Source organism: Equus caballus, chromosome 31 (genome assembly GCF_041296265.1).
Source record: "Equus caballus isolate H_3958 breed thoroughbred chromosome 31, TB-T2T, whole genome shotgun sequence".
Classification (NCBI taxonomy): Eukaryota; Metazoa; Chordata; class Mammalia; order Perissodactyla; family Equidae; genus Equus; species Equus caballus.
In genome coordinates this window covers 24901764-24915572 of record NC_091714.1, presented here as the reverse complement: position 1 = coordinate 24915572, position 13809 = coordinate 24901764, and the positions used below count along the sequence as shown (strand labels likewise).

The window sequence follows — 13809 nt, the reverse complement described above, 5'->3', positions numbered from 1 at the left end:
ATTCAAGAAAATCAAATAAATCTGTAAGAAGAGTAAGTTTCCACCGTCCTGAGCCGCAGCCTGCTCCTTCCCTTCAAGAACTCCCTGTGCGCTGTGATGGAAGCTCTACTCTGGGTGCGCCTGACCAAGAAGATGGGGCTCCTTCTCCCCTCAGCCCCAGTCAAGGGCTACAATTTCTCCCAAAGAGGGGTAGGCCATGAGCATTTCTGACCCTTCCCAGTGCTATGTTGCAGAAGCTAAATTCTGGGAAAGTACCTGGGATCTCTTCCTCCATTTGACCCTCAGACTCCAACTCATGGATGATAGACTGGGAATAATGGGACCCCAATCACCTTTGCCCCAGTTTACATTTAGAGTCTAGGTGCCTGTTGGAAAATGCAATCTCAGCATACTAGAGACACTGCCTCAGCCCAGAATGCTTCTCTTAAAGCCGGGCTGTCACCCCATTACAAGTGGGCCATGGTCCCCACTCCCAGCTCTGAAGCCATGGCTCAACAAGTGTGCCTAAAGAGAGAGACAGGCTACATGAACAGAGACGTACACAGGGCTCACCACAGTGACTGATTTTATTTGGACAGAGTGTGGGGAAGTTCAAGCCTAACGTTGTTTCCAAAAAGAAGGAACATTCTGGCGGCGAACAGTTAAGAACGGGCCACGAATTCTATGAGGAATAGGCTAAACTTTAGGCCCTCTAGTTTAACAGAGAGAACAAGGGAAAAGATAACTAAGAGGAGTCATCCTGGAGTTGTAACAAACCTCAAAGACGGGCAGCAAAACATACCCTACAATTCATGCTCTAGGGCATTGTCAAAAACAATAGGGCAATAGGCAGCAGTTAGTAGAGGCTGACATGTATGACACCTAAAAAGGCAGAGAGATTAACACAGAGAGAGGGGAATGAGGCTGTCAAAGAGAGCCCTGATGACACCATTGTCCTTCCAGGGGGGCTATGCACAAGCCCCAGGCAAGGCCTTCTGAGGCTCCACACTTCAGGGAAAATGGACTTTGTAAAGTGGCCTCACTGAGTCACTGAGTAATACACTAGCAAAGAGCCACAAGCCCCAGAGAAAGGAGGAAGTGTGACCATGTGCAGGAACAAAATCAGGCCCCAGAAGCTGTCTGTAAGAGGGTCTAAATGATAGTCTTACCAGATGAAGACTTCAAAGCAACCATTATAGATATATTCAAAGAATAAAAGGAAAACATGTTTAAAGAAACAAAGGTATGATTATAATGTCTCATCAAATAAAGAATATTAATAAAAAAGGTAGAAATTTAAAAAATAACCAAAAGTAAATTCAGGAGTTGAAAAATTCATTAGAAGTTCACAAAAGTATATTTGAACTAGAAGAAGAGTCAGCAGACTTGTAGATTGACAGTGATTAAGCAATGTGAAGAACAGAGAGAAAACAGAATGGAGAGGAATGAAAGAACCTCAGAGAAATGTGGGGCACTATTAAATGTAATGGAAACATCAGGAGGAGAGGAGATAAAGAAAGCAGCAGAAAATTATTTAAGAAATAATGGATGAAATCTCAAATTTGATGAAAATGTTTCTCCACACACCCAAGAATCTCAACAAACTCCAAGCAGAGTACATGCAAAAGATACACACTGAGACACACTAAAGTAAAAAGTTTAAAGGCAAAGACAAAGACAATATCTTGGAAGCAGCGTGGCACAGGTGATTCACTGTGTACCAGGACCTCCAATAAGATTAACAACTGACTTCTGAGTAAAACCAACAGAGGCCAGAAAGCAGTGGAATGACCTATTTCAGTGCTAAAAGAAAAGAGAAAAGTCAACCAAAAACTTTATGTCAAGGTAAACTACATTTTGAAAATAAAATTAAAAATAGACTTTGCTAGGTAAACAAAATAGGGATAGCATGTATTTGTTATTAGCAGACCTGCTTTCCTGCCTTAAAAATGTGCTAAAGTAAATTATTCAGGCTTAAATTAAGTAATCCCAAACAACATTTCAAATTCAAATGAAAAAAAAAAGACAAAAAGCACTGGCAAAAGTAATTACATAATTATAAAAGACAGTAAGAATACATATTTGTTCTCTATTCTTCTCTTCACTTGTCTAAAGAGAAATTCTATAAAACAATATTTATATGACTGTACTGTCGGTACTACAACAGTATGGAAACACATATTTGGCAACAAAATGATAAAGGAGGTGGGTGGGAGTAAAGCTGTATTAGATTAAGGAAATAATACCAGATAGAACTCAAATCCACAGGAATAAATGAAGATAACCAAATAGGGCATATAAGAAGATTAATATAACAAGCTCCATAAATATATACTTGCTCTCATTTCTTCTGTCAGCTTCTTTAGAGGGTGCAAAATTATTTTAAGTAATGCATTGATGGGTCCTTAATGTATATATAGACAATATGTATAACAATAATATCACAAAAGGGATGAGAAGACACAGTTATATGAGAGTAATTTTTCTATATCACAGCAGAACTAACATAATATAAAATGTGAGGTAGATTCTGAAAAGTTAAGATGTATATATTAATTCCTAGAAAAACTAAGAAAATAACTCAAAAATAGAGTGAGTAAAAATTATTAAATAATTAAAATGGTAAAGTAGAATTATACATTTAATGCAAAAGAAAATATTAAAGGAGGAATAGAGGAACAAGAGACAACAGAAATAGAAAACAACAGTAAAGTGGCAGACATAAATCTAGCTCTATCAGTAGTAACACTCAAGGAAAACGGATTCAACAATCCAATCAAAAGATGGAGTCAGGCTGAATAAAAACAAATCAATAAAACCATGATTAAACTACATGCTGTGAACAGGAGACACACCTTACATGCAAATATAGAAATAATTTGAAAGGAAAAGATATGTCATGAAACACCACTTATAAAAACGCTGGAGTGGTTATGTTAATAGCAGAAAAAATAGACTTTAAAACAAAAATATACGACTGGAGATAACCAAGAATATTGTATTATGACGAAAGTGGTCAATTTCATTGAGAAAGTATATCTCTAAACATATATGCAGTTAACAACAGAGCAATTCCTAAAATACAAGAAGTGAAAACTGGAAGAATTGCAGGGAAAAAGAAATAATTTAAGAATAGTTGTTGAAGACTTCAATACTTTACTTTCAATAACAAAGGAGGCAGAAGATAAACAAGGATATAGGATATTTGAACAAAATGCTAAAACTAGAAAATCTAAACAGGCCTAACAAACATTAGTAGAACACCCCACCCAACAGCACACACATTCTTCTGAGGGCACAAAGGACGTTTTTTCCAGACAGACCCCGATCCAAGCCATAAAACAAGCCTCAATAAACATGAAAGGACTGAAATTATACAAAGTATGTTCTCTGACCACAATGGAATGAAATTAGGAATCAATAACAGACAGAAATTTGGGAAATTCACACATACATAAAAATTTAAACAACACGCTTCTAAATAATAAATGGGTCAAAGAGGAAATCAAGAAAGAAATCATAAAATACATTGAGATGAATAAAAATGAAAACACAACATAATACCCATTATAAGATGTAACTAAAGCAATTCTTAGAGAAAAATATAAATTATAAATGCCTTATTAAAAGAAATTATTTCAAATCAATAATATCTTCTACCTTAAGACTCTAGAAAAAGAAATGCAAACTAAATCTAAAGCAAGCAGAAGGAAGCAAACAATAAAAATGTGAGTGGAAATAAATGAATTAGAGAATAGAAAAACAGTAGAGAAAATCAGCAAAACCAAAAGTTGTTCCTTGAAAAGGTCAACAAAAGTGAAAAAACTCTAGCTTGATTGACCAAGAAAAGAAGAGAGAAGATCCATATTACTAAATTCAGGAACGAAACAATGAACTTACTAATTACCTTAGAGAAATAAAAAGGATTGTAAGGGAATATTATGATAGCAGCATGACACAAATTACATAACTTAGTGAAATGGACAAATTCCTAGAAAGACACAAACTACCAAAACTGACTTAAGCAAAAGAGACAATCTGAATAGACCTATAAGAACTGACTATGTTTAGTAAAGTAAAAGAAAAATTAATACCAATATTTTGCAAACTCCCTAAAGAGAGTACAATTCTCAACTCATTGTATGAGGCTAGTATTATCCTAATAAAATTAGGCAAAGACATCACAAGAAAGAGAAATACAGACAAATATATTTTATATGAATATAAGCACAAATATCCTCAATAAAATACTAGCAAATAGTATACAGCAACATATAAAAAGGATCATATAATCTGACTGAGTGGGAATTATCCTGCAAATGCAAAATTGGCTTAACATTTGAAAATCAGTTAATATAATACCCATACTATGAGAACAAAAGACAAAAACACGTGATTATCTGAATAGACTCAGAAAAAGCATTTGACAATATCCAACCTGATTTCATGATAAAGTCTTTCAACAAACTAGGAAATGAAAGGCACTTCCTCAACCTTATAAGAGATCACCTATGAAAAACCCTTAGTGAGCATCATTCGTAATGGTGAAAGATTGAATGCTTTCACTCTATGATCAGGAAGACCATGCGTTTACACTCTCCTCACTTTTCTTCCCTTCTACTCACTTTTATCCCTGAAAGTTGTCATGGAAATTAGATAAAAATAAAAGACATCCAAATTGGAAAGGAAGAAGTAAAATTGTCTTTATTTGTAGATGGTGTGATTTTGTGTATAGAATATCCTAAAGAATGGCAGGTAGCTAAAGAACTATTGGAACTAATAAATGAGTTCAGCAAGGATTCAGGACGCAGGATAAATATGAGAATCTATTGTATTTCTATACATTAGCAATAAACAAGCCAAAATGAAATGAAGAAAACAATTTCATTAATGCTAGCATAAAAATAATATTTAGGAATAAAATTTTTTAAAGAAATAAATTTTTATGCTCTGAAAACTATAAAACGTTATTGAAGAAATAAAATAAAAGCTAAAATAAGATCTTGCTCATGGGTTAGAAGACTTAGTGAGGAAATGGCAATACTCTGCAAATTGACCTGCAGATTCCACGTAACCCTTCCCTAGCAAAGTCCAAAGATCAATTTTTTGCAGAAATCGATCCTGAAATTCCTATGGGAATTCAGTGGACTCAGTATAGCAAAACTGACATTGAAAAGAAGAACACAATGGAGGACTTCATGCTTCCCCATTTTAAAATTTACCGTAAAGCTGCAGTAATCAAGACAGTATGGGACTGACATAAGGATAGACATATATATCAATGGAACAAAATTGAGTCCAGAAATAAATCATTTTATTTATAGTCAATTGATTTACAAGAAAGTAACAAGACAATCAATGTGGGAAATGGTCCTCAAACAACTGGATATCCATATGCAAAAAAAATTGAAGTTGGGCCCCTTCCTCATACCGTAAAAACATTAACTCAAAATGTATGAAATACCTAAATGTAAGAGCTAAAACTATAAAATAATTAGAAGAAAATTTGGGAGTAAATCTTTGTGACTTAAGGTTAGGAAAAGCCTTTTTAGATAAAATGCCAAAGCATAAGTAATAACAGAAAATAAACAGCTAAGCTGGACTGCATCAAAACTAAAACTTGTTTTGCTTAGGGGAACATCAAGAAAAGATGAATGACAAATCACTGAATGGGAGAAAATATTTGAAATTTTTATATATGATAAAGGATTTGTATCTAGAATATGTAAAATAACTCTTATAATTCAATAATAGAAGACAAATGACCCAATTAAAAAATGGGCAAAAGATGTTGTTGTCAGTGATCCTCAAGACCCCCTTAGGTTCCCTTGAAGAACTCACAGAATTCGGCAAAGTTGTTATACTCAGTTATGGTTGATTACAGCAGAAGAACAGAGATTAAAATCAACGAAGGATAAAGCCACATAATACAGAGTCCATGAGAGACCAGACGTGAGCTTCCAGTTGTCCTCTCTCATTGGAGCCATGTAGACAGCGCCTCATTCTTCCAGTGATGATTTCTGACAACAGCACAAAGTATTGCCAACTAGGGAAGTTGACCTGAGCCTAGGTGTCCAGGGTTTCATGGGGATCAATTATGTAGGCATAAAATTTGCATGGAGTTGATGTTAATTACTCAGTGTCCAGTCCCTTCAGAGCTCAAACTGATATCACTTGGCCCAAGGCCCCTACCATAAATCGCACTGTTAGCATAAACTACCTTGTGTGGGCCAAGGCCCTAGGTGAACAAAGAAACCCTTATCAGTCAAGATATTCCAAGGGTTTAGAGGTTTTGTCCCAGGAGCCAGTCAAGGACAAGAACTTTCTTTCTTCTTTGGAATGAGTTGGGTTTGAACATTCTAGACAACCCTTAACTGTGAAGATCTGATAGATAGTTCTCTGAAGATGATATCCCAGTAAGAACATGAAAAGGTGCTTAGCATTTTTAGTGATCAAGGAAATGAAAATCAAAACCACAATATGGTAACCTGAGAGGATGGTTATAATAAAAAAGACAGATCATAACAAATGTTGTTGAGGATGTGGAGAAATTGGAACACTTAGACACTGCTGATGGGAATGTAAAATGGAGGAGTGGCTTTGTAAAACAGTCTGGTAGTTTCTTAAAAAGTTAAACATAAGCATAAAAAGTTAACATAAGCAAAAAGTTTAAAAGTTGAACAAAAATTTTACTGTTTGTTACTAATGTTACTATATGACCCAGAAATCTTATTCCCAAGAGAGCATATCCAAGAGAAATGAAAATCTATGTTCACAGAATAACTTGGACATGAATGTTCAGAGTAGCATTACTCATAATAGTCAGAAAGTGGATATGACTCGCATGTCTATTAACTGATGAATGGATAAACAAAATACAGTCTATTCATATGATGGAATATTATCAGTAATAAAAGGGAATAATGCTACAATATGAACAGCTTGAGAACATTAAGCTAAATGAAACAAGCCTGTCACAAACGAGCAAATATTATATGACTCCATTTATGTGAAATGTCCAGAATAGTCAATTCTGTGGAGAAAGGAATGTTTGTCTAGGGCATAGGAGGTTGGAGGGATAATGAGTACAGAGTTTCTTTTTGGATTGATGAAAGTGTTCTACTATTGATTGTGATGACGGTTGCATAACTTTGTGAATATATTAAAAAGCTTTTAATTTTACACTTTAAATGTGTGAATTGTAGGTTATGTGAATTATATTTCAGTAAAACTGTTATAAAAAAATCTTCCCAGAAGACATTTGTTTATATCTCATCGGCCAAAAATTTTGTCATATGGCCATTTCTTGCTGTAAGGAGCGGAGCGGGGGTACCTGAGGAATAAAAGAAACTCTTAGCTTGGTGCATTGATGACTGACAAAATGTTGTAGAAAGGAAAAGGGAGAATGAATATTGAGTGGGTAGATAAGGGTATCTCCACCAGTGTCTGAAGCTTTGAATTACTGTGGAGTTCTGAAGGTTGGATGGATCAGGGTGGATGGTAGATGCTCCTTACCCCAAAACAATAGAATCCACTCCTCTTTCATTATAGACATCAGGGAATATATATATATATTTTTTAAAGATTTTATTTTTTCCTTTTTCTCCCCAAAGCCCCCCGGTACATAGTTGTGTATTCTTCGTTGTGGGTTCTTCTAGTTGTGGCATGTGGGACGCTGCCGCAGCGTAGTCTGATGAGCAGTGCCATGTCCGCGCCCAGGATTCGAACTAATGAAACACTGGGCCGCCTGCAGCGGAGCGCGCGAACTTAACCACTCGGCCACGGGGCCAGCCCCTCAGGGAATATTTTTTAGAAGAACCACACCTACTGTCATGCTCTTATATCCTGATATTTGCTAACAGGGGTAATTTTCTATTTATTTAAAGCATACTGTTATTCTAGACACCCTGAGCAATTCATGCATATGTATCATGGATATTTATTGTCAGAATATATATATGTATATGATATATAAATTAATGTCATACATAAATGTTATATTACATATATCATATATTATAATGCATGTATATGTATTATAATGTATATGTGTATATATAATATATACATATAATAATTTTTAGTTTCATTCACACAGGGATGTAATGGGGAAAGTATGTCTCTTGAAAAAGCCTAGAAATTTGTCAGTGAATATTACTAGTTGTTGTACTGAGATGGTAAATATTGACATGTCACTTGGTCAACATCATCTTGCAACTACTTAGTGACACCATCTAATACTGGAAAATCTTCTTAATTCTTTAGGTTAGGGTGGTTCTTAGAAGTCAGCACTAAGGAAACAGGAGTTTTATATATATATCTTCTGTCTTCACTTGCTAATCTTAAGAAGTCAGATTAGACTTCTTAAAGTTCATATGGAATTGTATTTGATCATTCCTTAAAACCTTCATTCAAATTTAATTGGTTATCTAAATAATTCTGAGTAATAATAAATTCTGTGGCCTCCCAGTTTTCTACTGTGGCATTGTTCTAACACTCCTTCTCAAACTTATCTCCTGCTACTTGCTGTTATCCTCCTATGTGTCAAAATTACATTACTTTTTCTGCCTCAAACAGGACTGATGAATTCCTGTGTCTTTGTTTATGTTCCTTCTATTTGGAATTCCCTCTCTGACTCCCAACTTTCCATGTCAACATAATTCTTCAAGGTGCACTATTGATTATATTTCTGTCATATTGTGTTTTCTTAACCTGTCAACATTCCACTTTTGAATCTTCTTTTATTTTCATTTTTTACATGGCATGTATTTAATTTGCCTCAGGTTATGAATATTTGAGTAACTTCTTCTATGTAACTAAAGATTGCAAGCCCTTTAATTGAAGTAACTGTGTCCTTGTTTATATCTCCAAAACCTAAAGTTGCCTAAGGAAAGGGTTCAAGACTTCAAACTGAGAGAGTCTTAGTGATCTCTGATTGAGAGATATTACGTTCAATTCTTGAATTTAATTATGCAATAACACCTGGCGCTATACCAACATCCAGCAACAAAATGTGTTTCAGTACAAGAGAAAACAGGGCATGCAGAAGGAGATGACTGTGGGAACACAAGAGTGCCAGGGTCCAGATGGGCACTGAGAAAATAAACATGCCACTCAGTGAACTGGTGCAACCTACAAAAGTGATCTCCTGAGAAACAGATTTGAAATCTGATTACCCTATGTGAACTCAGGAGGTTTTTTAGAGCTCCGTTCACTTTCAAAATGAAAGGGTTCCAAACAGAGGCTGCTGCCACCTTTAGGGATTAAAGTACTCGCCTCAGTGAGAGGACAGAGCAGCTTTGAACCAGGTCAGCCACTCGTGGTTAGCAGAGAGGATGCTGAGGTCTTGCCCTTGTTTGCTTCATTCAGCCTTCCAAATATTAAAAAAAGGAAAATTGTCTATTATATGTAGGTTTAAAAAATTAATTGATATCTGCCTCCTGGGACTAAATATTACTTCCAGTATTTTTCCACTCATTCAATGTGTAAAAAAATTATCTCCAGTGGACTATTTCTTACTTTCTGTTAATCTTAGTCCCTTTCCTTGCTCACAACAGTGCTAAAACTCACTCTGGAGAGCTATCAGATGATGGAAGTCTTTGAAAACTAGTTGTTCTTAAAAAAATCAAAATACCCAGCTGTGCCGCTTACAGCACGACATCGTTCTTCTACAACACGGGAAAAAGAGAAACTGGTTCAAGTCATACGACAGGTTATTATTTTGGTTAATGTGAAATGTTTATCTGACAAGCTTATTGAGTTTGATTGGTGTTTATAACCCCACAGCAAATCTACAGTTTATCTGATCTCCCTTCCCCCTCCCAAACTGACATCAACAAATGTGCCATCTGAAAAAACAAACAAAGAAAAACACCTGGGGTATTAAAGTGTTTTAACCAGTACGATTTATGTTAATGGTACAGAAGAGAATATTTTTTGTTTCTCAAAAACATAACAGGCAATTGATGTGCCATATTGCAGTATGGTTTTAGCTATCAACATGTCAAGATTTAGTTTTGCTGTTAACATTTTACGATTTAGAAGGCTATAAGAATATGTACAGTGTAGCAACAACACAGGATTCATCCCCTCAGCTATATTTATTGGGCTCTCATTTTTCCCTCTTTTATAGAAAAAATTGAAAAAGAAAGAGAGCAAGAGAGACAGACAGGCATCCACTCAATCTATTTCATTTTCTTTATGTCAAGTAATGAGAAATAAAGAGACAGAAAACCGAGCTCTTAATAGCCTGTGCTCAGACCAAAGAGGATTCCAGACTGAGGAATCACAGTATACTTTACTGGTTTGTTATCTCCAGCAGATAACTTAACCATGTCAAAGCATGTGCTACTTGATCCTAGACCTTCATGAAGTACGACAGCCCCACGGTTAAGGATGTGTTGTGCGTGCTACTGGATTGGGCGTCCCTGGTGGTGTTACCACATAGGTGACAATGAGTGAGAGGCAGGGGAACATAACTAGAAGGCTTGAAGATTGTTTTTCAAGTTTAATTCTACCAGACAATTGTTTCAAATGCAAGGACAAGGCTGTAGGGCTGCAGCCAACAGGACTAAGTTGATGCGTAAGTAGTAAATATTATTAATTTATTACATAATCAAGACGATCTGTAACATCAAGGACAGGCCACCTTTGGCTGATCATTATTTTCTGGCTCTACACAGATAATGTATGTCCAATATTGGTGCTCCTGAGAGCACTGACAATATGAATGTTCATGCAACCCTTGAAACTTAAGCTCAATACCAGACACAAAGACTTGAATTAATGAGATATGTAGTATGTGTACACGTATTTATTTCATGACCAGGTAAAATACTTTAGACTCAGCATACATTTTTAAATTATATTCCACAATGAGGCAGATGGAATTATTTTTAAAATAATTCTATTTTACAACTTTTTGAAAGGAAAGATTTTCCTTTTAAAATGGAATTAGCTATTCATGAAAAAAGAGAATGTTATGTTCTTGGCTTAGTTGTTCCATAAAGAACTCAAAATAAACAGAAGAAAGAGATTCTAGACCGTGTGTTTTATTTCCCATGCATCTAAGATTGGAGTCATATGAACTTAAGAGAGAAAGAATACTTTTTTAAAAAGGATGTGTGTGTGTGTGTATGTGTGTATTTATGTATATACACCATTAAATGCCATTAAATGTCTTCTCACATATAAAATTAATACCTTTCCTATCAGCAAAATGACTCACCTTGTTTTGTTCTTCATGTCTTTCTCCTTTTCAGCATAGCAAAAATACGTTTTAGAGCATTTACGTTAAGGTAATTAACTGGTGGCTATGTCAGTAATTATCATGTTAGTCTCAAAAAAACAACAATAAGCAGGAAAATTTGTGTGTGTATGTGTGCTTGTCAGAGGGAGGGTTAGGGAACAAGAAGAAACCAATGGAGGGAGAGAGACGGGGGAGAGGACAGGAGAAGAGGAGAAGGGAGGAGGGGAGGGAGGGGACAGGAGAGGAGAGAAGGGGAGGGGAGAGGAGGAGATTATACCTCAATAAAGCTGAAAAAAATGAATGGAATATTTTTCTCCCACACAAGGAGCAGGATAAACAGGGGAAAGTGTCAGCTTTCGCTGAGCAAGCCATTCCACTAAGAATGTCATTGGATTTTGGGCATAGATTTCTCCAAAATAAATTTAAGATTTCCATGGGAGAATAAATCATTCCAAGCATTGGCATGTTAATTATTGGTGTCTCAATCACCTCCTCTATTGAGTGAAAGATTCAAAATAGTTTTTTAAAAAGGTGAAGGTTATCATATCATCACTATGTTTTTGAATTGTCAAGACCTGGCTGATGACGTTTGTTACTCCAAATATAGTCTATTCAATGGCCCAGTTATCACCTAAGGCAGAGATGTTCATTTAGCCTCCAGAGCAGTGTTGGTATTCTTCCCAAGATGTTTGGAGTAAGTATTTCCTTTGTGTTAAAACAGTAAAATTTAATTTCCTGTTTCAAATAGCACCATCATTTGGGCTGGTCCATAGTTAGTTTATGAGTTTCTGGAGCTTTAAGATTAGGAACTTTGGGATCGGGTCTTCTTCATCTTTGTATAAATAAGATCGTAAATGTGAAAGTGCCTGGTACATACTAAGCAAATATTCTACTTCAAAATCTTCATGAGAACAGGTGTAGTATAAATAAATAAACTAAAGCATTGAAACTATATGTTGGGCCCAATTGAAAATGATGCCAAGTCATACAAAGTCCCAAAGTAGTAACTCCTGGTTTTGAGAATATATACACACAGACATAAGGCAAACTATCTTTCAAGTATGAAGATTAAATATATACCTGAATGGATCTGGTATTTTTTGCTGAGTGCCCCATACTACAGTATATAAAACTGGTCATTGTTAAATTATTTATAAATGATAAGCCATTAGAAAACCAATGTGGTGTAAGAAAATATTATTCCAATGTAAATCAAAATTCTTCAAAGTGGTTATAACGAAAGGCCTAGCAATAGCCATTTTGTAAAATGAATTCTATCTAACAGCATAGCTGCCCATAAAACGAAATTATATTCTCTCTGTGTATGTCAGCACTGATGATGTCTAATCAATAACTCTGCTGCTGTCAAGCTCAGGTTGAATTTGTAGGGAGGAAAAACACGTTACACAGTCCACCCACATTATTTCATAAAGAAATAGTCATTTATTTTAACCAAAGTCTCTTTTAAGAAAAGGTAAAGAGGGACAGTTACACTTTCAGGTGAGTTATTCTTTTAGTGACTTGCAATATTTTTAGTATATCTTGAAATAGGCTAAATGGGGGATTGAAATATTTGCATGTATGTCTCAACAATGTTGTTTAATAGCCTTTTATTTACCTAGTTTGTAGTATTTCTGTAATAAGAAAAAACAAGTAGGGAAGACATTTCCATTAAATATACAGCCATTGCAGTCAACAAGAAACGTCAATTCTGGTATTTCTTGAAATGAGAGAGTAACAAACTTTTTAAAATCTAAAGTCTTTTATTAGAGACAAACATTTTTAATGTGTTAATAATACTGTCACTTGTTTAGAGCTTTGCATTTACAGCGCTTTTATATAATTATAGTGTTTATTCAGTGCTTATGACGTACCATGTATAAGATACGCATTGTGATCTTGTGAGTGTATTAGGAAACAGAGATTTTAAGACTTTAAGAATCTTGCTCAAATTAAAAAAATAGGAAGTGAGAATCATCATTTGTATATCAATGTATCTTACTCCAAAGCCTGTACGCAGTCACCTCAATGGTGTGTTCCACAAATATGATTTCATTAACCGTGAGGAGAGTGATTCACTGATGCTCAGACACATGTCCGAAGTTCTTGGTATCCATGCGCTTTTGACCGTCCTCCATTGCCCATCCTCCTGAAGCCTCACCTGTCCTTGAAGGCCCAATAAAAGTCATCTTTTTCTTTAAGAAAATGATATTTGATGTCCCCAAGTGGAAATGTCTTCTAAACTCTTTTTCTCTTTCATCATAATATTTTAATTTCTTATGAAGAACTCTCTCTCAGAAGTCCATTCTGTGCTGAATTTGAGTTATTTTGTGTTCATAGCCCCCAAGAGAGAATGTAGGAAACATAATTTTTGAAACTCAAATGCCATGTTATTTGTTAACTATAGTTCCTTACACCGGGCTTATTCGAAGCCTTCTTCAACCACATAACACACATCTAAACAATTCAAGATATGAAAATACTACTCTAGAATGTCTCTTAAGTATTCCCTCTAATCTTTCACTTATCATTGCTTTAATTCTACCAGATTTGTCAACTCTTTTCTTTTCTATGTTTCTAGT

General features: G+C 35.3%; 1 long non-coding RNA gene across 3 annotated transcripts in view; it reads left to right on the top strand.

The window, feature by feature from the left end:
* Nucleotides 1-13809, top strand: part of LOC111771418 (uncharacterized) — a 165000-nt gene that overhangs the window by 117331 nt on the left and 33860 nt on the right. Inside the window, exon 5 of one of the 3 annotated variants that reach the window (XR_011434402.1) lies at nucleotides 9537-9691. The exons of the other annotated variants lie outside the window; for them this stretch is intronic. This is a non-coding gene — a long non-coding RNA (uncharacterized lncRNA). The remainder of the gene's footprint in view (nucleotides 1-9536; nucleotides 9692-13809) is intronic. 3 annotated transcript variants of the gene reach the window in all.